The sequence below is a fragment of the Cetorhinus maximus genome, chromosome 3, assembly GCF_964194155.1.
Source record: "Cetorhinus maximus chromosome 3, sCetMax3.hap1.1, whole genome shotgun sequence".
NCBI classification, from domain to species: domain Eukaryota; kingdom Metazoa; phylum Chordata; class Chondrichthyes; order Lamniformes; family Cetorhinidae; genus Cetorhinus; species Cetorhinus maximus.
The window spans coordinates 83,228,317-83,254,103 of record NC_135881.1 but is presented as its reverse complement, the minus strand read 5'-3'; the positions used below and the strand labels follow the sequence as shown (position 1 = coordinate 83,254,103).

The 25,787-nt window shown below is 43.0% G+C and overlaps 1 long non-coding RNA gene across 1 annotated transcript in view; it reads left to right on the top strand.

The window, feature by feature from the left end:
* The window catches only part of LOC144672903 (uncharacterized), a 48,246-nt gene that overhangs the window by 17,178 nt on the left and 5,281 nt on the right, over positions 1 to 25,787 (top strand). Inside the window, exon 2 of the long non-coding RNA XR_013574201.1 lies at positions 4,577 to 4,668. This is a non-coding gene — a long non-coding RNA (uncharacterized LOC144672903). The remainder of the gene's footprint in view (positions 1 to 4,576; positions 4,669 to 25,787) is intronic.

Sequence of the window (25,787 nt, the reverse complement as noted above, 5' to 3'; positions counted from 1 at the left end):
CTGGAATGGCTTGCTACCTCTTAATGAAGGTCGAAAGATGTGTTTGTAACTTCAGGTGCCACCAGAGCCACTGTACTATCAGTCTGGGTCAACTGGGCCACTGGCTCTGCATGAGTACTTTGAGTTGGAAAATGTGAGTTAAGTTGTCACTCATCTTCTTTATAGCACCACTTCTTAATCCCGTCAACATAACCTTCTCTCCCTTTCTCCTTCATATACTTAGCTATTTTCTTTTAAGGCCACTTATTCCATTCGCCTTAACTGTACCATGTGATAGCAAGTTTCAAACTTGACCTTATCTTTGACACTGTGGGAAAACATAGTTCTGCATATTTGCAGCAGCTGGCAGGACTGAACAACAGAAAAGTAGGGCAGAATTTTACGGTACCCCACCGGCAGGTTTACAGATGAAGGTGTAAATTCCCTAGTTTGCCTTCTCGCCATCCTCCTGCCTGTCCTCGACCTTCCTCAATTTTATGCGGAGCAGGCAATACCTAGTGCTGCCCTCCTGCCTGTGCCCCAATTGAGGTCCTTAAATAGCCAATTATTGACCAATTAAAGGCCACTTCTCACCCCAGCCTCAATTTTGAGGCTGGTAACAGGAGTTCAGAGGCAGGGGGAGGCCCGGTAAGTCGCCCTGCTCAGGCCTTAGGCAGCAATGGAGGGGGGTGGTTTCCTCCCTCAAGAACCCCCTTTCCACATCAGTTGCTCCCACCCCAACCAAGGTCTGCCCCTCTGTGGGTGCTCCCTCCACCTCTGGCCTCTCCATCAAGACACACATACACCTCTCCCCACCCCCCGTGGGCCTCACCTGCCCTCCCCACCGTGAGACCTCCCACACTTAACTGGTCCTGAACTCCGGAACATAGAAACTGGGAACTGCTTATAGTCCCCACTGACTTTTCAAAAACTTCCTGTCCCTAATGTAAATGATTGAATATTAATATTTTAAGTTACACTTACAACTTAATGCCCAGTTCTTTTCACATAAACCAAACCATTCCTGACCCACACCAACAGCAGCAAGTCAACACAACTTACTTCAAGGGGAAAAGGAGGAAATGTAAAGATCACCAGTCCAATTGTACAACAACAATAAGCTTCACAGTAACCATCAGCAGCTTGTTTTAGTCTCTTAAATGAAATCTTGTGTGATTATGAAAAGAGAAAAGGCTTTTGAGCACATGCATCAATCAGTTTTGCATTTGATTTGCCGGTAGAGCAGTACACTATCTTTATAATAGCATTCTTCTCTTCAGCCTTCTGCTTGCCTCCTTTGTCCTTGCTGTTGCAATTCCCTCTTACTCTCTGTGTCATGAAACATATCTGCTTGGTGTAGAACATCCCCCATTCAAGTAATCTTTCACTACCTTCAATGAAATTGAGTTCCATCGAGACACTTTAACTCTATGCTTAACCAGGGGAGATTTTATCCCAAAAGAAATTAAATCATTGGAAGGCAGTCTATAGGTTATGTGTGTTGTGATATGCCTGTAAGGGATAACAGCATGACAACACTAGAAGGGAGGTGTGTCATGCAATCTCGTCTTAGTTTCACTTTTGCTTTTGAGCAGAGCATACACATATGATGTCTTCAAGCTTTCAGCCTTTGTATAAATGTTCTCATGTGCTTAGTCCAAATAGCTGAACCCACACCATGTTTACCCAATCCCTTATGAGTGATTGGCACCTTTATATCATTATAATAACACAACAATGCAGGAGGTTTGAGATATGAGGAACCAAACCCTCTACATTGTAGTACTGAATAAAAGTGATTGAAGAATTAAAAAACTGAACACATGAAACAGCCATACCTATATGTCCATGAAATCAACAGAATAAAAATCAGCAAACTAAACTAATGAATGGCGGTCTTCTCAAATTATTGCCCATGTGGTAAAGATAAAAATTTACTCTATTATGTTTGCTTTTATCTGCTCTGTTGCTTCTAGCACTGTGACCAATGAGGAACACATGGAGGTTCATGTAATGTATGCGGTTTTACTATAGAAGAGAGACAATTATTCTATAAGAGAGAGAAGAGCAATCATCTTTGTATGCATATGTCTAAATATGTATATATTGTTGTATTTCGTGTTGCTGCAAGATTGGTATAATTGATCACTTGGGTAATCTGGATATCAGGCCTAGCAATGAATTTTGCCCTTCATCTTGGTAAGGGAAATTCTCTTGACTGAAATAAATGAGTGTAAAATTTTTCTTAGCATCTTGGTTCTTCTTCATCTTCGTCAAACATGATGACAAAATTATTCTTGCTGGCTTTAATGAATCATTCAACCTATTAATAACGTGTTTGAACTTTAATTAATGCAGATTTATTTGGAAACTGAAACATGGCTACATTCAATTGTATCTATCCATCAGTTAATGGTGCTAACTGCAGCTGCCTCACTAACTGCTGAAATCAATTGTTAATGTTTTAAACTCACGTTAAAAACTACAAACCTTTCACCCATACTGGACAGCTGCTTCTTAATGCATTGCACTGAAGTCGTGAGTCTTTTTGGACCATCTAAAAAATTACCAGACCCATAAATTCATCACCAAAACAGTTAGATTCCCATAAACTGAATAAAATAACTATATCACTTACCTGTATAAAACTACTGAAAGCAGGATCAATAACAAATGTCTCTTAAGCAGACTTTGCATGTATCAAAATTTGAAAGTTGAGACCCAGTATCTTGATGAAGTCCCATGCGCTTATGGAAGTGTTTTGCTTCTGTTTTAGACAATGAAACACTTGAAGTCCACAAACATCTGCAGTCTTAGGAATGTAGTGATAAATGGATAAAACAACACCATCAGCTTTTCTTTCACTTTAATTTTATTTTAATTACACCTTCCATATAGACTACAGAGACTGTCATTCATCAATGTCAACTATGGTTGCTATCAAAGTGTTACCAATACTTATTATAACTCCCCTATGACTGAATTGCTTGTAGATTTTGTAGTTGATAATTGTGGTAGTAACTGTCCCCCGATGTGATACTTCTAACAATTTGTGCCATTTTAACTTACTTTGATCTGATTGTACACTTCAAGGTTTTCATCTTTTTTTGTGATTTTTGACTTTGTGTCCCTCAAGTCCAGAAACAGCCTGAGACTTATGTATTTTAGCTTCACTTTCCAGAACTGATTTTGTCACACCTAGCAATCCCAGGCATCTGCCATCAGTTATGTTGCTCAGATTCATTCCAGGCAACAAATATACTTTGTCCTGATTTGTTTTACGACTGTTCTAATTAAAGATCCACATTCTTGAGATCACATTACAAACTGCAATCTTGAGAAGCTTGTATCCAACCACATCATCCTAACAGTGACAATTAACTACACTTTCTGCTTCTGACTTGGCATTTTATTTTCAACCAAGTCTTAAATCCTTCCTTTAAGTTCAGACTGAGCTAACAGTTTCCATCCTTATTGCTTTTATATTTTCTTTTATGGGCGGAATTTTACGCCAGTGGTATTTTGCGATCCCGCCAGTCAATGACTTTTGAATGGCTCGCCGCATTTTACGGCCCCGCCTCTGCCACGACAGGGCCATAAAATTCCGCCCTATATTTTCTTCAGCTTCTAACAAAGACAATTTATTTTTCTCCAAAATCCATACTTAGAATGAAAGTTATATCTGTGCTAGAATTTCATACTACATGGAGGTAGTTTTAGAGCATTTTACTCACCTATGGAATAGCAATGTCACAGTGGTAGAAAACAGAACTTAACAGCACAATAGCAACTTGAAACAGCCAAAGGTGTCAGTAATGAACATAGTTTTCAATGTCCTCTCTAAGAGTTCAGTCAATTTATTTTTCCTGTAAGGTCATCTTTAAACTCCTCAGAATTGGCATCACTAAGATTGATTGTCAACATGATTGCTGTTGATTTGCTGAAAACCCTCTTATTGGATGATAACAAAACAAACAATTAATTTATGAAATTTCCAAGCTGTATGTTCCCAATAACACTACATGCATGGCAGCATGTTTTAACATTGTAGCATTCATCACAATACATACCCGCTGGCAGAATGGTTTGAGTTATACTTGGTTTAATTATAGCTTCTATTTTTATTAGTGTTGCTTGTTAACTATTAGTTTTTCTTTTTAGTTGCCTCTGTCACTGAAGGTGGGCGGAGGTAATGTTTTTGCCCCCATTTGTCTGTTTTTTTGTTTCCTTGTAAACAATGTGTCTCAAAAATGAATGGATGGATTTCAATGAAACTTGGTACACAGGTAGGGTATGGCCGAAGGAAGAACTTATAAGCTTTTGGTGAAGATACAGATCTGGGTCCAAATCCTGGATTTTTTTTTATAAGACCTATTAACATTGGGAGATAGGGAAAATTGACTTTTTTTCAGAATGTTGTGGGCTCTTTTATTTAGAAAACTGTTATTTAAGAATTTTGTGGATTGTCTCAGCTGCTCTGGCAGAATTTGCCACCGCTCTCAAAATGTGAGCAAAGTTTTCAGAGCAGGTTGTTGGTTGTGGATTGACCTGAAGCTTTCTTAATAAGCTCTTAATAAAAGTATTTATATTTTTTAAGCTTTGTAGTTACAGAGCATCAACCAGGCAGGAAAACCCTGAAGGAAGAGCTGTGTAGTTGTAAGAACATTGAGTTAATGCAGTACGGCAGAGGTATGTGCTCTACTGCATTCTCTATTCACTTGTTTTATGTGAATTCTTATTTGTATTTAATTTCAGTTTCTAATAATAAAATTCTATTTAATTTCTATCAAAAAGAAAATTAGCAACAAAGAGGAAGCATAATCAAAGGAGCTGAGACAGACATTGCATCAAACACTGCACTAAACACACACCAACCATAGTACCAATGAATAATCAGCCCCAGACAGACCTATCAGTTAAACCAAACTACTGACTATAACAATGCTTCACTGACCACAGGAAACAACCAGCCTCCTTCTAATCACACTGTGTTACTTGAAACCTTTGAGTGTACTGCATATGTTAACAAACATTACTTCCATCCAAAAGCATTAGGCAAGTTTAATTTTAATATTTATTTGTGAAGCATTGTTGTTTTAATTTTGTTTCATTTGTTATTAAAAATATTTCTTTTCATTGGTGATAACTTACCAGTGTTTCTTTTTATAGATGAACTGAAATTTCAAAATTGATGTTGATACTGATGTTCTTCTTTGTCTGTAACTTAAGTGAAGGATTTATTTTAAGATGGGTTGTGTGAGTAATGCATCATTGGAATGCTAACCCAGGATGTCATGAATTAAAACCTCAAACTCAATGAACTGACATTCAGTTCAGTTATATTTGCCATTTTTTATCTATGTCTCTAGATGGCAGTAGAGTGTTCCATCTCTGAATGGATTAAAAAAAGGCTGGTAGAACCTGTCCTGTCTCTTGAAGGTGCAATTCCCGTGGCCCAATCATGAAACAACATTTGTAGTCATAGACAACTCAGACCATTTCACACTCCTAGCTAAAGAAAGAACCCTGGTGAGGGGAAGGAGTTCAGCAAGAGTAGATGATGGAGATGAGTAAGAGAAAAAGGTACATTAGAAAAGCTTAGCAGAAAATGTTTGCAACAAATATTTTCACGTTTGCATTCTTTGACTGAGCTAGGATTATTATGTTTTAACTTCAAAATAGATTTAACAAATTGATTCTGAATGTGCTAATTGCATTCCCAATTAACCACAAGTTTGCTGAAAGTCACATAATCTTGAGGTCTTATTTCTGAACAAAATAAAAAAAACATAACCACTAAATAACATTGAATCATTAATTGTAGGATTTTTGGGTTAATTTATAAAATATATCAGCATAACGGAGCCAGAAAATCATTAGCAATGGCTTTTCTTCATGCTCCTGTACTGTTACCTCTGATGTCCTACAAAGATTTATCCTTGACCTCTTATTTCTCAGCTACATGCTGCTCCTCGGCAACATTATTAGTGCCAGTTTCCACATGTATTTTGACACCGCCATCTCTCTTGACTCCTCCGTCTCCATGTTATCAGACTGTTTATCCAACATTTTTAAAAATTCATTCATGGGATGTGGGCACCGTTGGCTAGGCCAGCATTTATTGCCCATCCCTAAATGCCCTTGTTCAGAGGGCATTTACGTGTCAACCACATTGTTGTGGATCTGGGGTCACATGTAGGCCAGAGCAGCTAAGGATGGCAGATTTCCTTCCCTTCCCAGAAATTTGCTCCAATTAAATACTAGGAAGATGAAAGTCATTATCTTTGGTATCTACTCCAAACTATGTTCCCAGCCACCTATTGTATCCCTCTCCTTAGCAACTATATGAAGCTAAGCCAGATTGCTAAGCAACCTTGATGTCACATTTGACTCTGAGATGAACATCTAACCATCTATCTACATCATCACTAATGCCACTCATTTCTACCTCTGTAACGTTGCCCTATTACCCCCTGCCTCTGTTCACCTGCTGCTGAAATCCGCATCCATGTTTTTGTTATCTTTAGTCTCAACTACTCCAATGTACTCCTGGTCAGCCTCCCACATACTACCTTCCATAAACTTGAGGCAATACTCTGCTGCCCTTACTCACACTGAGTCCCATTCATGCATCACCCCTGGCTCCCTGTTAAATAACACCTAGATTTTAAAATTATTATTCTTGTTTTCAAAACCCTCTTTGTCCCTCCCCATCTCTGTAATCACCTTCATCTCATTGCCCTCTGAGATATCTAGTTCCGGCCTCTTGAACATCCCGACTTTAATTGCTCCACTATTAGCAGCCATGTCTTCATCTGCCTAGCCTCTAGGCTCTGGAATTCCTTCCCTATAGCTCTCTCACTTTTTTTCTTTTAAGAACCTCTTTATAAACCCTTTGAACAGAACAAAAACTTTGAACAAGCTTTTGGTCAGCTGCTCATATGTCTCCTCATTCAGCTTGGTGTTATATAAAGCCTTTGCGAAGCACCTTGTGACACATTATTAAGTTAAAGATGCTACATAAATACCGGTTACTGTTGCAGCTTTTTGGTACCATTTGTCATGAGCTTCTTCTGAAAAAGATTGTCTGCAATATTTATTGTGATATAAATTATCAATGAATTGTAAAAAAGTTAGAAAGTTTTGAAAGAGATATGCATTGAGGGTCAGTAATTGGGTGCTGGGCATGATACTCTCACTGTGATGGTCAGTAATTGGGTATTTGACATGAAGAGGAAACTACTTTTATTGGAGACCATTGGGGAGGTCCATTTGACATCAGGAGAGAAAGTGAAACCAAAAATCTCAAAAGACGAGCAAAGAGCAGGATGGTGCCTTCAAAACTCAGAAGTGCCAGTCGTTGGTTTGGTTGTTCAGTCACAAGAAGAAACTCCTTCTTTGAAGAATAGTGTTTTTGTTATATTGTGTGTCAAAGGACATGGATCAAGATGAAGTGATTCAGTCGAAAGTTTTTTATGAGCATGGGAGTACTTACATTTATATAGCATCTTTAATATCTGATAAAGCAAAACACGGCTCTGCTTACACGATAAAAGCAAAATACTGCGGATTCTGGAAATCTGAAATAAAAACAGAAAATGCTGGAACAACTCAGCAGGTCTGCCAGCATCTATGGAGAGAGAAACAGTTAATGTTTAGCTCTGAAGAAGAGTCATATGGACTCGAAACGTTAACTCTGTTTCCCTTTCCACAGATGCTGCCAGACCTGCTGAGTTGTTCTGGCATTTTCTGTTTTTATTATGGTTCTGTTTTTGTTTGCTTCAGATCAGCATAAAGGACACTTTTAAAAGTATCCTTTACTTTAATTGCTCTCTTCCATCCAATTATTGCTCCCTTTCTCTGAATGGTATGAAGTCATGCTGGGCCTTGTACCATCTCAGCCAAGTGGCCATAATTCATGTATGAACCCTGGGAGTAGGTTGGGCAATTTGAACATGGGTGAGTGGGAGGGTAACATCACAACTAAACCATAAGAAAGAAAGACTTGCTTTTGTTTAGGGCCTTTCATGACCACCAGACATCCCAAAACACTTTAAAGTCAATGAAATACTTTTGAAGTATATTTGTTGTTATAGCATAGGAAACATGGTTGCCAATTTGCACACAGTAAGCTCCCACAGCAATGTGATAATGACCAGATGATCTGGTTTTGTGTAGTTGATTGAGGGATAAATATTGACCAGACACCAGGGATAAGTCCCCTGCTCTTCTTCGAAAGAGTGCATGGGATATTTTATATCTTCCTAAGAGGACCTCAGTTGAACATCTTACCCAAGAGGTGGCATCTCCAATAGTGCAGCTTGCCCTCAGTGTCAGCCTTGATTTCTGTGCTCAAGTCCTGAAGTGGGATTTGAACTCACAACCTTTTGACGCAGAGGCAAAAGTGCTACCAACTGCACCACAGCTAACGCAACTTCTAATTGCTGCTCTTGCCAAACATTACTTCCAGTAAGAGTTACTGAATAAAGTTCAGGAGAAACAAACCTAGCTGGTATTTTCTTTTCAAAGCCTTGTGCCTCAATTGCTGTTTTGGTTCAGATTAAGGTGCCCTGCACAGACTAGTGACTTTCTGGGCTCTTTGGTTCACCGCTAGGTTGCACAGTGTTTTACCCACAAAGATATTTGGGTGAGTGATAATTCTTCCCAGCGTTATTCTGGAGGAATTGAAAATCACTTTCCAAGGCAGTGCTGCAAACAACCCAGGAGAAAAATCATGGGGGCATTAAAAAATTTTCATTATTTTTGACTACTTTCATTTATTATAAATATATTGGAGATAAATGTATTGGATATATTTGACTAACAGTCAAGATTAATTCAATCAGATATCAAAGAAGGTAGTGTGTCTGGAGAATGGACCAATGGCAGAAACTGTGGAGATGGGGAATTTCGAGGTGGGAAGTCATGTGATCAGAACTTCAGCAGCACAATCAGAGTTGGCAACTCTGGATATTGGAAACCTTCAAGGGCTTTCTAAAAACTTTTTTTTTGAGGTTACACTGGATCCTTTAATGAAGACTTTACCCAATACCATAGGATAGACTTTGCTGTCTCCAGAAAGAATACAATGTTTCTGTGGTGCAAACTAGAGACAGATATTTGAATACATTCAGTGCCTGGATTCTAGTCCCCCAAACCATATCTCAATCTACATTCTGTTTTGTTTTAAGCTCTGCCTGTTGCTGAGTGGCGTAACTTGGATACTTCAAACCATTATACCACCAGGAAAATAAAATGCACCTGACTCAACCAGACAAACTAGGGAAATCAAAAATGCATCTGATCCACCAGCCTGCCAGGGAATACAGAAAAATTCGGCCCACTGGACTGTTGCACAAATATGCTGTTGCTCGACTGCCAGGGAAAACATATGTATTACTCCCGCCAGACTCATGAGGAACTCACACAGGTCAAATGTATCAGGCTGCCAGGGAAGTCGGATCATCAGATACACAGCTTGCCAGAGAAATTAAATTGATGACATAATATGAAATAAAAATAAATTAAGGACAGCACCACATGGCCTCACTGCCATGTAACCATGACACCAGAAACCTGCTGGTGAGTAAGTTTAACAAAATAATTCTATCATATACAGATTTGGACCAAACTGGCAATTGACTCACCACAGATTTTTGGGGGCGTTTTAGAATTCAAGGCTGTAATCGCTCTTGGCCAAGCCCAGAATTTGTGGAGAATATCAGTAGTGCTCCTCATCTTCTCCAAGCATACATCAGCATACATCAAATAATGCCTGGCTCTAGTGTGAATATTCAATGGTCTTTGTGGTATAAATAGTACAGAATCTCAAGCTCCTTGCCTTTATCTATTTCTTATGACCATTGAGAGGGATCATGAAGTGCCATTGCCCTGCTGCTGATCAGGACTTGGAGTATTCCTAGCCCTTCCTCACACAACACACAGAGCTGAAGTCAGCCTCCCTTCTCTTCTCTAGTTGTTTTTTTCTGTACAGGCATATTATTTTAAAAGAGTAAGTGGAATCAAAACATTTCATTCAGACTACATTTGGACAGCTAACTAATATTTGAGTATTGCTGAAAAAAGAGACTTTTTTGTCAAAGCTTTTCATCTTGCACTCATCAGGACAACTCGCAAGAGTACCAACAACAATCTATACCACATGAGAAGTGAGTGCTGATTGGATGGCCAGTGGACTCTGATTGGTAGCGGTGTTGCCATGGAGAATACACCAGTTGACGGTGACTAACAGTTAACTGCCAAGCATTGTTTGCAATTTAAACTAGTGAGCTTGACGTGATTGGTCAAGGCATTGCCCTGAGGAATACGTGATTGGCTGTCACTTATTTTGTTTGGTTGAAATAGGTGCAATGTGTGTATATGTTCTTTCTGTCTGCAAAGAATGAGGCCCTGTGTATTAATATATGCAGCTTCCAGTACATGCAAATGCGCCACACTGTGAGCTTGACTGACAATCTTAAATTGATTGTCAGTGTAATTCTTAGCACACTGGACATTATTCAGCAAATGTTGTACAATCACAGGATCACATCTAATGTTGGACACTGTGTTTTGAGTTTTGCAAGCACGGGCTGGTTGGGTACAATCTCTACCCTGCTCATTGTAAGGACATGGACTGACTCTTGGAGAGCATCCTCTAGTTGTTTACCATCCTCTAGTTTGAAAAACAACCATTACTACAACTTGTTCTGAAGAAAGGTCCTTGACCTGAAATATTAACTCTGTTTCCTGTTCCACAGATGCTGTCAGACCTGCTGTGCATTTCCAGCATTTTCTGTTTTTATTTCCGATTTTTAATATCTTCAGTATTTTGCTTTTGTTTCAGGGAAGGGCAATAGTGCAGAGATAAAAGCGTTATATCTCAAGCCACAGTTTAATTTCTTTCTCATTTTTCATTGCACTCTCAGGCTGAAATTTTCCAGCCCCTCATGCTGGCGGGATCTTCCAGCCCTGCTGATGTGAACGGAGATTTCAATGGCTCGCCAGGCCTGGCGTGGGGGGCTGGAAGATTCTGGCCTCAGTATTTATAATGAAATATGTAAGAAAGTCAGTAAAAATTCAGAAAAAAAATCAAGAACTACAGGAAAAGGAAGATTATCTGATTAGTATATAAACATGTTTCCAAATAATGAACTGCAGGTACATATGAACAGAAGCATTAAGCCCCCCCACAAGCTGGTTCCACCATTCAATATCATAGCTTATCTGCGAAATAACTCCAAACACCTGCTTTTGCTCCACACCCCATATTCCTTTTGGTTAATGAAAATCTATCAATCTCTGATTTAAAATTAAAAATTGATCCAGCATCAATTGCTGCTTGCTAAAAAGCGTATCAAACTTCTACCATACTTTGTGTGTAGAAGTGTTTTCCAATTTCACTTCTGAAAGGTCTGGCTCTTATTCTTAGACAACGCCTTTTAGCACGAGGCTTCCCAACCAGTGGACTGGTTTCTCTCTATCTCACCCTCAGTTCGCCTTAATACCATGAAAACTTCAATCAAATCATCCTTTAACCTTCTAAATTTCAGGAAAATACACATAGTTTGAAAAATCTCTTAATGAAACATATAAAAATTGAATTACAATTTTAAATATTGTTCTATGACAGTAAAATAAAACTTACTTTTTAGTTAAGTTGCAGTGAGATGTTCTGTTTTATTGATTGGAAGTGAAGTACAAGCTCTCCAGTGGGTTAAAACAGTGAGTAGCTGAGGTACACAGACTGAAAGGTGCTAATTTTAATTCAGGACCTTGCTGAATGAGATTGTCTTTGCCAGAATTTAAATAGTTGGAAAAGTTAGGTGGTCTCCTTTAGAGGCGTTCACTCCTTTCTGGTCAGAGTTTCCTCTGTGCACCGTAACTAAGGTGATCCAATGCACCCAGGAGCAGGAACAGAAAGGTTTATCCCAGCATTATAGGTAATAAAGAGCAAAAATTGGTGGTAAACAGAAGGTAGAGTTTAAAAAAGTGATGTTCTTATTCACTTTAATGTAAATGATCCAATCATTACCAAGGATTAGTGGAACAATGGGCAGAATTGTCCCTGATTTGCACCAGTGTGGTAGCGGGTGGGAAAAATTATGTTTTACCCGCCAGCTGCAATAGCATCCTCTCACGCCCTTTCATCCCAATCCCGCTGCATTAATTATGTATTCCCAGGAAACACCCCATTTCGATGGCAGGTGGGCTCTCATTTGCCTGGCACATCATCACCTCTCTGCTTCCTCATGCTGGGCGCCATATTTAAAGTGCAGCTGCATGCACACCTTTCAGTGCTTCCATCTCCTGACTGCTGCGCAGAAGGTATGGCCCCAAAAGGCAAGAAGATGGCAGCCCCCAGGTTTAGTGACGCATCGATCTTTTAGACACCGTGGAGGCCCGCTGTGATGTCCTCTGCCCCTGCTCTGGCCACAGGATGGGCAGCAACATCACAAATCTGGCTTGGGAGGCAGCGGTAGCGGTGGTCAGTGCCAACACCCTGCAAAAGAGGACAGCCACTCGGTGCCGCAAGAGGATGAATGATTTCCTCCGTTCCGCTAGGGTAAGTCATTCTTCTCATCACTCTCAACTCACACACTCAAACACCCATCACTCATCCACAGGGACCTCACTGCCAGTTCAAGAGACATCACCATTCACTCTCTCACACACACAACTTAACTGTCCTCATCCCATCCATGGGACCACTCACCGCCCACACATGCCAGGCATACTTATCATCTAGCCTGGCAGGCGTCCTGCTTACACTCTTTCTATCTCTATTCATGCAGGACAAGCTGGCATACAACAAGAGGGAGAAGTCACAGACTGGTGGAGGAATGCCTGAAATCAAAGTCCTCACGGACTTTGAAAATAGAGCCATTCAGCTGTCCGCCAAGGCTCTGGACCATTCCTGTGCTGACAGTTAGGTCGGTGATGCTCTACCAAGTGAGGATCCAGCAGTGCAACATATTTAAGACAACTCGTGCTGGCAGTGGCCTGTCAAACAGGACTCATCACTCATGCTGTGAGTGATGAGTCCTGTTTGACAGGCCACTGCCATGCACTAATTGTCTCTCCTTGCTTCCGCATGCACATCTGGGAAACAGCCGATGGAGTCCACGACCCAGTACCTCCAATCAAGCCCCAAAGAAAACACTGAAGAGTAATCTGAAGGCCCCCTCATTGAAGACCCATCACAGCGCTCACCCACACCCTCCACTAGCGCAGAGAAACACATCCGGTGGGACCTAGCTTTACAGTAGCCTCGGAATCACAATCTGGTGAGCACATTGCACTTTCTGATCCACAGTACCCGGCGGCAGGGACTTCCCAGGTCCCGGCACTCGGAGGACTGCTGGAGGTCAGAAATTTGCTGAATCTGAGTCAGGTTACAAGCCGCTGGACTCAGTCATATCTCAGTTGCCGGAGCTGCAAAGGCAAGCTTAGGAAGGGATGTCTGCTGCACTCCTCAGATTGCAAAGCATTATGGAGGAGTATCTCTACCTTCAGGCTGAGGTGATGGCACTGGCTTGCCAATGCACTGAGGTAAACACTGGTAGGCTGGCAGCTTCCTTGGAGATTTTGGTCCAGGACGTTGCTCCTGCACTGCTGCGTGGACTGAACTCCATCGCTGATGCTATAGTTGGCCTCCAACAGTGTGGATGTGAGAGGTGTGTGGGGCAGCTCGATCTCACTCCAGCTGCCCTTTCCCATCAAGGAGTCAGCCAGGGCCCCTGGCCATCCATAGGGAGGAGGATCAGCAGGTGTACACCCCGGGACCACCCACCCAGGTGACTCCAGGAGAATCCAGCCCATCTGAATCGCCTCTTCCTGTGACCTCAGCAGCTTCAGCTCCACAGGCCGAGGAGGGTGCAACTGTCACACAGCAGGACCCTGAAAGCAGACCAGGGCCCTCCAGGTCTCGGGCCTCCACAGGACGCCCGTGAAGGTCATCACAGACAGGGTGTAGCAGTCAGCAGGCTGCCTCCACCCCTCCTGTGGATGTCCAGGGAGCACCAAGACAGGGTTAGGAAGGTTAAGCAGATGCAATTGAACAGCCTGGACGTGGATGTTAATCACTTGTATATAATATTCACTATTGTAAATAAACTCTCAAGAATGTCTCCTTACCTATGGCTCCTTGTTCTGATGGGCAGTGTTCATGTCACTCAGATGTGAATCCTTTCTGCACAAGATAAAGGCAGGTGTCTCAGTCCAGGACCTCTTCCCTGTGCTTTGTGCAGCCTTCAGACCAAAATGATGGTCCGGCCTCACATGCCTTGGACACATTACTGATGCCTGCACCTCGATGGTGCTTGTCATTGCTGCCTGAACATCATGGATGGGCATCACAGAGTTCCGTCATTCTCTCTGTGTGGCCTCAGCACCTTTAAGGTGGGGCTCACTCCCATCTTGTCAGCATCTGTGTCCAGTAATGTTGTGCTCCTGAAGGGGTCAGGTGCTGAAGGCTGACAAAGGATCAGGTGCTTTTAATGTTTCATGGCTGTGTCTCCATGATGTGACCCTGATCACAGAACGCAAACGAGCTGCCCTCAGCCAGACAGGAGTCAGACGTCTATGTGAAGATCTATGGAATGTCCTCACTGCATGTTGTCATCATCCTCCTGCAATCGAGTGGTTATTAGGGCTTCCACTGCGTCTCCACGACAGGAGTATTATCACAGAAGGTATGTGCACTGCCATAATCCGGACTGGAGTCAAACATTCATAGATGTAATGTGAGTATCTATGATGTCTCCTCACTGCATGTCATCATTATCCTCCACAAATCTAGCAGCTATGAGGGCCTCCCGAGAGTGCCTGCCTTGCCTGGCCAGTGCGAGGGCCTCATGCTGTCATCGTTGTCTTCGAGGACCTCCCCACCCTCATTCCCGTTGACATCTTCCTCATTGGAGGAGATCTCCACCTCCTCCATCTCCTCCTCAGTCAGCTCGTCTCCCTGTTGGAGCGCCAGGCTGTAAAGAGCACAGCAGGCAACAACGATGCGTGACACCCTCTGTGGACTGTATTGCAGGGCTCCACCAGACCGGTCCAGGCACTGGAACCTCATTTTCAGCATCCCGATGGTTTGTTCCACCAAGTTGTGAGCTGCAGCATGAGCCTCGTTATACCTTCGCTCTGCTGCAGTCTGAGGCTGCTGCACAGCTGTCATCAGCCATGGCGTCTGCGGGTAACCCTTGTCTGTGGGGAACCATCCTTGATGCCTCTGTGGACCCTGGAAGACGTCAGGGATCTGTGACCAACTGAGAATGTAGGAATCGTGGACACTCCCTGGAATTTGTGTGCAGACCTGCAGGATGCATTTGTGGTGATCATGCACCAGCTGCACATTCAGCAAATGGAAACCCTTGCGGTTGACATAGTTGACCGCTTGTTGCAATGGAGATGTGAGCGCCACGTGAGTGAAGTCGATATAACCCTGCAGCTGGGGGAAACCCGAGGTCTGGGCAAAACCAATTGTTCTTGCATCCTGGCTTTCCTTGTCCCATGCGAAATGCACAAATTTGTGTGCCCTCACGAAGATGGTGTCCATGACCTCATGGATTTGTGGATGGAGCCTTGTGACATCCCATAGATGTCACCTGTGGAGCCCTGAAAGGAGCCACTGGTGTAAAAATTGAGGGCTGCGGCCAATTTCCTGGCCACAGGCAATGAATGTCCTCCATGTCCCTGTGGTGCCAAATCCTGCAGCAGCTGCCAGATGTGACTGCCTTGCCTGGCCAGTACAAGGGCCTCATAGTGTCATCGTTGTCTTCGAGGACCTCCTCACCCTCATCCCTGTTGACATCTTCCTCATCGGAGGAGACCTCCACCTCCTCCATCTTCTCCTCAGTCAGCTCGTCTCCCCGTTGGAGCTGACTGCTACACATGCGCAGTCTTCAGCGACACTGGTTCTCGGTCATCTGCAGGAATGAAAGGCGGTGTCTATAGACCCTAGGTCTAGCTGGGCACCGACCACTGACCACGATCGCTGTGGCTCTTTAGTGGCATGTGAAGGAGCCCCAGCTGCCTTTTCTTCCTGAGGTTGCTGCCGCTCACTCTGCGCAGCCTGGTGCCTCTGACCATCTGTCGTCTCCACTCTCTGTACACCACGAGGCATACGGCTAGGTCACCATGCTCCATGCTCCTGCTGAACTCCTCCTGCAGGATGAAAGAGAGAGACCCATAAGTTAGCTTGGGTGTTCTAAGAACCTCTCTTGGTTAAATCTGAAGGCCCCTTAATGCATTCCGAAGAGTGCTGGCCACCACTTCGATGTCCGGAGTTTAGTGCGCTGCATGGCTGTCCGAAACCCCACCCTCCTCCACCCCACTCCACCTGCCCGATTGGTGGCAGCCTTGCCCATTGGGCTGCATGCTGTGTTGGCAGCTCAGACACAGGCATTCTCCATACTCGCGCTGCAAGGCTGCACTGTTAGCTTGAACCATGGGGGACACTGGTCCAAACCAGGATGATGACATTACAAGGGGCTGTGCGCACCCGACCAGTGACTGCTGCATGGCCTGCTTTAGTAAGGAGATTGTATAATGTGACCAGTTGTCCAACTGTTCTGCAGCCTACTAAAATGCTCATTAGTTTGTAGTCCATGCCCGACGGGTGAATAGCTCTGGAGCACTCGCTGGCACTTTCATGCCTCTGCGTTGCTTGAATGGGCAGATAAGCTAGAGGCCCAACACCACGCATGTCAATGTGTCTGCGCCTGAACTATCTCAGCTGCAGAGGAATGGCCACTTTATACAAGGTTTCCCGATTGCGTGGCCACTTTCCACCCCACCCCCTCCCGACACATGTACTTGTGCACTACCATCAACCACTGGGCAGCTCTTGCCAACTGCACCACCCACCCCCCACCCTGCTCGCAAGTCACCTCAACTGCAGGGCCGCCCTTGCCCCCCACCTCCAACGCACCTCAGCCTTGAGGTCCAACAGGCAACCCTCACAAGCACTGTGCAACATTAATGTGCACTCACCTCTGAGTTCCCCTCAAAGTGCAGCACATCCAGTGCATGCCTTACATTCGCTCCAGCGTATATAAGGATGATCCAGCATGGGGGGATGATTCTGGCAGATTGGCCTTATAATTATATGCAGATATATTGCAATGAAATTCCCAGCGTCCGATGGCGGGAAACGCGGCCCACCATTGAAGGGCAGAGTGGACAATTGCAAACTGGTTTCACAACATCCTGAAACCGAATTTTGGCCTTCTCGCCATATTGTCTGCTCACATCACTGAATACGCCTGATGCTGGAGGGCACGAAAAATTCTGCCCAATGTAACTCCTTTGTTTGAAGATAAGATAGGGTTAACTAAGAGATATGTATTGTACATCAATGTCTACCACGTTGCTGACTGACTACAAGTCATGAGTCTAACACATCAAATCCTGTTGAGGTAGTAATGGCTGACAGCAGTTTAAGATTTGCTTCCTTAAATGTGCATGCACATCACATCACAACATTCCCCTTTTTTTCTAATTAACGATTTACCGTTAAAGAATCAAGCTATTTACATGAAAGCAAAAGAAAATGACATTGTGTCTGAATGTACTCTAACACAGGGCAAAATGCTTACAAGTCTCTGAAATGTCTAAGTGGTTTGATTATCCGTCCATATATAGTTATGGTGATCTTTGCTGGAGGCTGCAGTACAGTTTCAGATGGCTGGTTAGAGGTGCAATATTCATGTTTAGTCACAAGAGGGTTACCTGGTGTTTCTGGTTGTGGTATTGTTCTGATTTGACATCTGTTTTATTGCACTGTCATGGCATTTGCTATACGTTCTAGATACGACCTTGGTTCTGGGCATAGGTTGATGATTTCTGTTGGATTCCGGGGCCATCATTTGGGTGCTGTCCGATGTTCGTTTGGGTAATTCATTGCCCACATGCTGGTCGTGGGTACCTTTCGCTTTCTCCTGTTTCACGCAATGTGTTTCAAAGAATCAAGTACTCCTGGGAGTATCGACGAGTGATGAGTCGAGAGGTTTGTCCGCACTTGTCTGCCAAATAGTAATTCTGTATTGGTCCTGTAATATGGAGTTTGCAAGTTCAGAATGGGCATATGTATTTGGTTCAATCAATGTTGTGTAGCCAGTTGGCTGATGAGCTACATTGCAGAGTTAGGTGATCTTCTCCCTGTGTAAGCACAGGGTTTCTGGTGGTACTCCTTGTGGTCTCTGGTCTTCACCATTGTGTTGACGATACCATGAATGGTGACCAAGGAGAGGTGCTTGCATGCCTGTAGGCCAGCAATCACTGGATCTATGGTGTCCACAATATAAAATATCTGGGGTGATCAGGGTGAATTTTTCTAGCAACACTTGAGTGTAATGCATCCCAGGGATGGAAGCTGGAGTCATTGTATGTGGTAAGTTTGGCAGTGGTTGCTTGAATTATCACTTGCCACTTCTGTGGGTACATATATTTCAGTGTGTGAAGTGGAAGGATGTTTGTACCTATATTGAGTTTTGTATATAAATTATGTAGATCCTTCTCCTGTGGGCGCATAAGCTGAATAGTGGCAAAGGCTTCTGTTGACACCACTGTGCCAATATTCTCTTTAATGTTCACCGTGCTGAATTTCTGCTCATTTTGTCGATGGTCTGGTCATCCTTGTCATCTGACCGTGTTGCTTGGCTAAACATTTTGTGGATGTTGTCTTTACGCTGTTCGGTCACGCTCTTGATTGTTTGGAATGCTGTAACTGTCTTGCCTCTGGTTGTGGCTTCTCATGACGTTGAACCACTTGTTCCGGCCTTTGCTTTGTGTATTGGCACTTCCAATGTCTTCTGGTGCCACATGCTTTGCATACAGAGTTAAAAGCTGGGCAATTCCTAGGTGCATGCATGATGCCGCTCGGCCTGCATTGCTTACCAGGCTTGCCTGCCTTGCCTATCATGCCAATGGTGACAAATTACACATAGCCTGTAGACTCTGTTTACCCTTAGTATGGCTTTGTATTTTTGTCCGTTTTGTAGTAATGCTTCAATGGTGTAACCCTTTGGTTGGTCCAACATGTCTCATTGGAAAGCTTCAATTGGGATAGATGCTATCACGAACTCAATTATTCTGTCAACTAGCTCTACTGCCGTAAAGTCACAATCATGCCTCTTGTCTCTGCATCTACTTATGAATTAGTCAATGGTCTCTGTTATTTGTTGCCTAAAGGACTTGAATTCTAGACAGCATATTCTGAAGTTGATCTTCACTCAGAATTGATCTTCGAGTGTTGACCATATTTTATCTGGATATTTCAAATGAATGTTGGACAGGCCTGATGTGTTCAATCTATGGAGGCTTCCATTTACCTACAGCAATTTTAATTTTAATGGCTTGTTTATCTTGTTTGGTAATATTGAAGTCCAGAAAACATAGTTTGATGTGTTGTCGGAACAAAGTAAACTCAGATAGGAGATCCGTTGCCTTCCAATTGAGCGTTGGAAATGTTGTGGTCACCTTTTACTTTTTTGCAGGATTTTAAATACTATCTGGAGCTTTTGACAGTTATTCAGGTTTCTTCTAGCTCTTTTAGGGTTAATTTAGCTCTGTGTTGAATCTTTTGTGACCACTGAATAGCTGGTCATAGGTTACTGCTTGACTGGAATGGTAGCGCTGTTGAACTCTTTGTGGTTTTTTTCCCGGGTTGAATCAAAGTTCTGCCCGCAAAATAGAGTTAGGCGGGAAAAAGGCTGCAGGACTTCAAAAGTGAAAGCAAACAGTGAAATAACCCTTTCCCCCCACCCCCACAGGCTTTTAGCTTTTCGGAGCTGTTATGGATAGATTCTTCTTCTCCAGACCTCCAGTAAGAAGTAATGAATTCTCCTGTCTGTGGAGTTCTGCTTTAAACATGACTACCTGTAGTCTGCTGTTTAATTTCTGTTCCTACTTAAACTTTGCAGCATGCAGACTTTTACTATTTAAGCTCTCCCAATTTTAAACAATCTTACTGGGACCTGGTGCCTGCTGCCTGGAGTGACGTTGGATCACAGAACGGAGGGACGGTGTGTGAATTCCTACAGAGCTGCAGAATCACAGTGGGTTTTTGATAGTTGCTTCACTTTCATACACGTTCTTTCTTCTGCTGGATGTGAAGGTGTTGAGACTTATATTTTGCTCAGTTAGATCTTCAAAAACTGTGCTGCTACCCTGCCACCATGTTACATTCTTTTTCTCTTTGACATAAATGTACTAATCATACACAAGAATTGGTGGAACAATAGTGTTGGTTCTTTATCTGTTTATAGTCTCATCTTCAAATAGAGTTAACTAGGAGACTATGTTTCGTACACCTAATCTTTACCACTGCTATTTGCAGATTGAATACAAGTCATGGAACAAATACATCTCATCCTGTCGAGGTGTGTAATAATTGACAACAGTTTAAGATGCTTTCTTATGCAAGATACGCTCCCTTAAAGGTGCATGCACATCATATCACAACAAATAAGTGCAGTAATGTCATGCAATTCATGGATATATTTGGATAGAATGTCTTTTCTATCAATGACTCCTGAAGTATATCACGCAATGCATTTCAATACCTGTATCTCTGACCAGTTCAAAAAGTGCTTTACAATGGCATGCTAGTAATTGTTAGTAAATTTCAACAGTTCTATCAGTGACACCAGTTTTACCTTAGCAAAGCACACAGGCAGGCTGAGGACTGAACATTTTCCTAACACGTTAGAGTATTTGTATTTGGGGCTGAAAACGCTGGTGACTCCTGACCCTGCCAGAATGACTGGAGCAAAATGAGGTTCTCCAACTTGAGTGAAAGTGAGCATTCTTGGTGCACTTTGGGTAACTGTCAGACGGGATGCAACAAAAGTGATGCTAACCAGCTGCTTTTTCAGTTCAAATTTGTTTTATTTCAGCCAATTGATCACCTTTATATGCAGGCCAATGTTAATGATGCAGCTGCTATTTTGATCAGAGATCCATGACTGGGGTGAGGGTGAGGTCACCTAATTTAAGTGAAATTTAAAAGGTGATCTCTAGTATAGCACTAAACAAACCTGCACATCAGGTTCAACCCAGCATTCACAGTATATGTTAATGTTTTAGGGAACCGTCTCAGATTTGCACAAGTTCGGTAGCAGGCGGAACAAAAGCCTGCATTGGCCGCATTGGCAGATTTTCATGCTGTATCATCCCATTTCAGCCTCATTAATTATGCAGCCACAGGAAACATGCCATCTTGCTGACGGGCGGCCTGCGATTTGCCCGTCACATCATCACTTTGTCGCTTCCTCACGCAGGGCGACATATTTAAACTGTAGCCATGCGCAAATGTTTGCAGCCCAGGACTGCTCCAGTGAAGACGTGGCTCCAAAAGCCAAGAAGAGTGCAGCCCTCCCATTCAGTGACACATCCCTGGGATGCCTTCTGGACACCGTGGAGGCCCGGCGCGATGTCCTCTTCCCTTGCCCTGGCCACAGGAGGCCCATCAGTTTCACCACACTGACTTGGGAGGTGGCAGCAGAGTGGTCAGTGCCAATGCTGCAAGAGGTCAGCCATCCAGCACAGAAAACGGATGAATGATCTCATCCATGCAGCCAGGGTAAGGCAACTATCTTATCAGTCCATACTCACACACTCATAAGGCCATCACATATTCACTAGCATCTCACTCACTGCTAGCTAAAGGGACATCACTCACTATCTCACATTCACCCTCACATCTCCATCTGGCCTCATCTCCTCTGGAGACTGCATCCTCAGTCCTCACCATCTTGAGGCCACTTGCACAGCTCAACATGTGCCCCCACTCTCACCCTCGGATACCCCCCCCATCACCAGTACAGCCCTATCCCTGCAGCCTCATCCCTTGCCTGAAGCCAGTTCTACCCCTTCCCCATGCAAGCCCTAGCCCTGCAGTTGTTGAAAAGCCACCCCGCCTTACGGCTGGTCTGGTAGGTAGAGATCTGCCCGTGAGCTCCCTAAAATTGATGTGGTGCTGCCTGTGAAGCCTGGCGCTGATGACCACGAGTGCTACCCGAAGCAAAGTAGGCAAACAAACCTCGAAGTCCCGAGTGAAGTGCAGGTCACCGGGTACATGTCGCTTATGTACAGTTGTGAAACACATTGACGGGCAATCATGCCACAAAGCGCCTGAATGATCCAGCATGGGGGTATGATCTTATAATGAGATGCTAAAGTATTGAAATTAGGTTCCCAATTTGCGGTGGCAGGAAACGCGACCCACCATTGACGGATGGAGTGGACGATTGCAGCCTGGTTTCACGATGTCGTGAAACTGATTTTTGGTCTTCTCGCCGTTTTGTCACACCCTGCCTGCCATGACATCTGATGCCCGGAAAATTCTGGCCCAAGTATAAGGAAATTCTTGCATTGGAATCCTCTTCCCTGGCCCTACCCGCTCTGATAATATGGGCCATGTTTGGGCAGACAGAGGTTTCACTCCGAAGGGGCACTGAGGAAACCTGTGGGCTGGCCAATTATCCAGGATATCCATGTCCTAACTGATTTCCCTGTAGCCACATTGCACTCCCTGCTGACTTATTCAGGGAATACAAAATTGGCCCTGCAGAAATTTTAAATACTGGACAATAATTCAAAATAATTTATTTGTCTTTTTTTGTTAAGCTTAGCCTCATCCTCTTGATTATTGGAAATTAAAACAGAAAATGCAGCATCTGTGGAGCGAGAAGCAGAGTTTACATTTCAGGTCAATGATATTCTGTCAGAACTGGGAAAAGTTAGAGATGTAATAGTTTTGAGCAAGGGGTGGGTAGGACAAAGATAAAGGGAAGGTCTGTGATAGGATGGAAAACAGGAGAGATTAAATGACAGAAGAATTAGTTTTACATAGTCAAAGGGAATGGTGATGGGGCAAGAAAATAAATTCTTGAACTCAATGCTGAATTTGGAAGGCTGTAAAGTGACTAATCGAAAGATGAGGTGCTGTTCCTCAAGCTTATGATGAGCTTCATTGGGACAGAGCAACGGACCAGAGATGGAAATGTCAGTGTGAGCGCAAAGTGGAGAATTAAAATGGAAGGCTACTGGAAGCTCAGGGTTGTGCTTGTGGACTGAATGGAGATGTTTTGCAAAGTGGTCACCTAATTTGTGTTTGCTCTCCCCAGTGTAGAGAAGACCAAATTGTGAACAGCGAATACAGTAGACCAAATTGAAAGCAGTACATGTAAATTGTTGCTTCACCTGGAAGTAGTGTTTGGGGCCTTGGATCGTGAGGAGAGAGGAGGTAAAAGGGCATGTGTTACATCTGCATTTACATGGAAAGGTGCCATGGGGAGGGGGAGATTGAGGAATGGACCAGGGCATCACAGAGGGAATGGTCCCTTCAGAATGCTAAAAGGGGAGGGGAGGGGAAGATGTATTTAATGGTGGCATCACGCTGCATGTTGTGGAAATGGTGGAAAACAATTTGTTTAATAGGAAGGCTGGTGGGATGGAAGGTGAGGACAAAGAACATTGTATCATGGTTTTGGGAAGGAGGAGAGAGAGTGGGAACAGAAGTGTGGGAAATGTACTGAACACGGTTGAGGACCCTATCAACCACAGTGGGGAGGAATCCTTGGTTGCGGAAAAAAGCAGACATCTCAGAGACACTGGTGCTTTTAAAAAATTCATTCATGGGATGTGGGCTTCGCTGGCTGGGCCCATCCCTAGTTGTCCTTGAAAAGGTGGTGGTGAGCTGCCTTCTTGAACTGCATGCAATCCGTGTGGTGTAGTTACACCCACAGTGCTGTTAGGAAAGGAGTTCCAGGCTTTTGACCCAGAGACGGTAAAGGAATGGCTACATATTTCCAAGTCAGTATGGTGAGTGACTTGGATAGGAACTTCCAGGTGGTGATGTTCAAATGTATCTGCTCTGCCCTTGTCTTTCTAGGTGGTAGTGGCTGTGAGTTAGGAAGGTGCTGTCTAAGGAGCCTTGGTGAGTTTCTGCAATTAATCTTGTAGATGGTACACACAGCTGCTACTGTGCATCGGTGGTGGAGGGAGTGAATGTTTGTGGATGGGGTGCCTATCAAGTGGGCTACTTTGTCCTGGATGGTGACAAGCTTCTTGAGTGTTGTTGGAACTGTATTCATCCAGGCAAGTGGGGAGTATTCCATCACACTCCTGACTTGTACCTTGTAGATGGTGGACAGACACCCTGTCAGAAGGTGAATTACTCGTCGCAGGATTCCTAACCTCTGACCTATGTGGAAGGATCCATCATTGGAATAGAGGTGGCGAAGATGGAGAAACTGGGGGAATGAAATGGTGTAGAATGCAAGAAAGTGCATTTGAGGTAGCTGTGGGAGTCAGTGGGCTTATAATGAATATCAGTTAATAGCCAATCAGCAGAAACGGAGACAGAGAAGTCAGGAAAGGAAAGATTTGGAGAAAGGTCATGTAAAATTGAGAAAAGGAAATTGGAAGCAAAGTTGATGATGTTTTCCAATCAGGGTGAGAGCAGGACACGGTATAAATACAATTATCAATATACCAGAAAAAGGTTGAGGAAGGGGCCCCATGCAGGAATGAAAGAGGGAATGTTCCAAAAACCCCATAAAAAGACAAGCATATCTAGGACCCATAGCAACACCTTTCGTTTGGAGAAAGTGAGATAAATTAAATGAGAAATTGCCCATTGAGAGAACAAGTTCAGCTAGATTATTCCTGTCCGAAGAATTTTTTAAAAAACATTTTTAAACACTTTCAGTTGTATCATTTTAAGATCATGCTCTAAAAGAATACTTTTTAAAATTCCAAGTTTTTGTTTAAATGGCAGGAGTTCATGATGGGAATCTTACTATGTATCTGCCCTTTGACAATGGTTTCTAACCTGACAGCTACAACTAGAAGCCACTAACTATTATTGTAAGGAAATAACACAATTACAACAATAGAGATCAAAGTGAAGAACTGTAATGTCAGGTTGAGCTTAAGACATACTTTTTATATCAATTGTATTCTTAGTTTAAGGAGAATTTCCAAAGCATACTTTTAGCTCACGTTTACTTAAGGTCAAATACCCTACCTCATGTCTCTTGTGCATTAACTTGTTAAGTAAGTTTATTGTGTCTAAGGTTTTCCTGGCTAAGAATCAAGAGCCTTTACTGTCAAGAAATTACTCTGCACATACCTTGCAATGGCAATGGATTTTCTTACAACATTTTCTCACTGCATTAACTGGCCTGCAAAATTTGCCTCAAAGCAAAATGTGTCTCTGCTATGTCACAAGCTCCTGAAGAAGTTAGTTACAATAAATGTTTGCATTTCTTTGATTCTTGCACCACTTTTACACTTGGTTCGAAAATACTTACTGGAAGAAAGCAGTAGGAAGTTGGTGGTTCTTTTTTTAATAACACTGTACAATAAATTGTTTTTTCTTCCTCCTTACTAAGAAACTAGTCAAATAGCTTGCCAGCTACAATTAAAGTTTTAAAACACCGGACAGCTGTATGTTTATTTTGCAATAACAAGCTGTCAGCAATTTATACCTCCAGAATATTTTTGAAAATAGACTTTCACTTTTTAATGAAATAAGATTAGTAGAAATGATATGATATATATTACTGGTGTGGATGACTTTAGATGACTGTGGAAATACTCTGCACCATGGCAAGGTAATGAAATAGATGGAGTAAGTAGCATTCTCCCTCCTCCTCATTCACAGCAATAATTGACTTAATATTGTGAGAGAAAATACTGTTTACTTTCCCACAGAGGGACAGAAACAGCTGCTTAGTTACTGACATTATTGAGAGAGGTGCAACATAGTGTTACTTTACCAAAGTGATAATATGGAA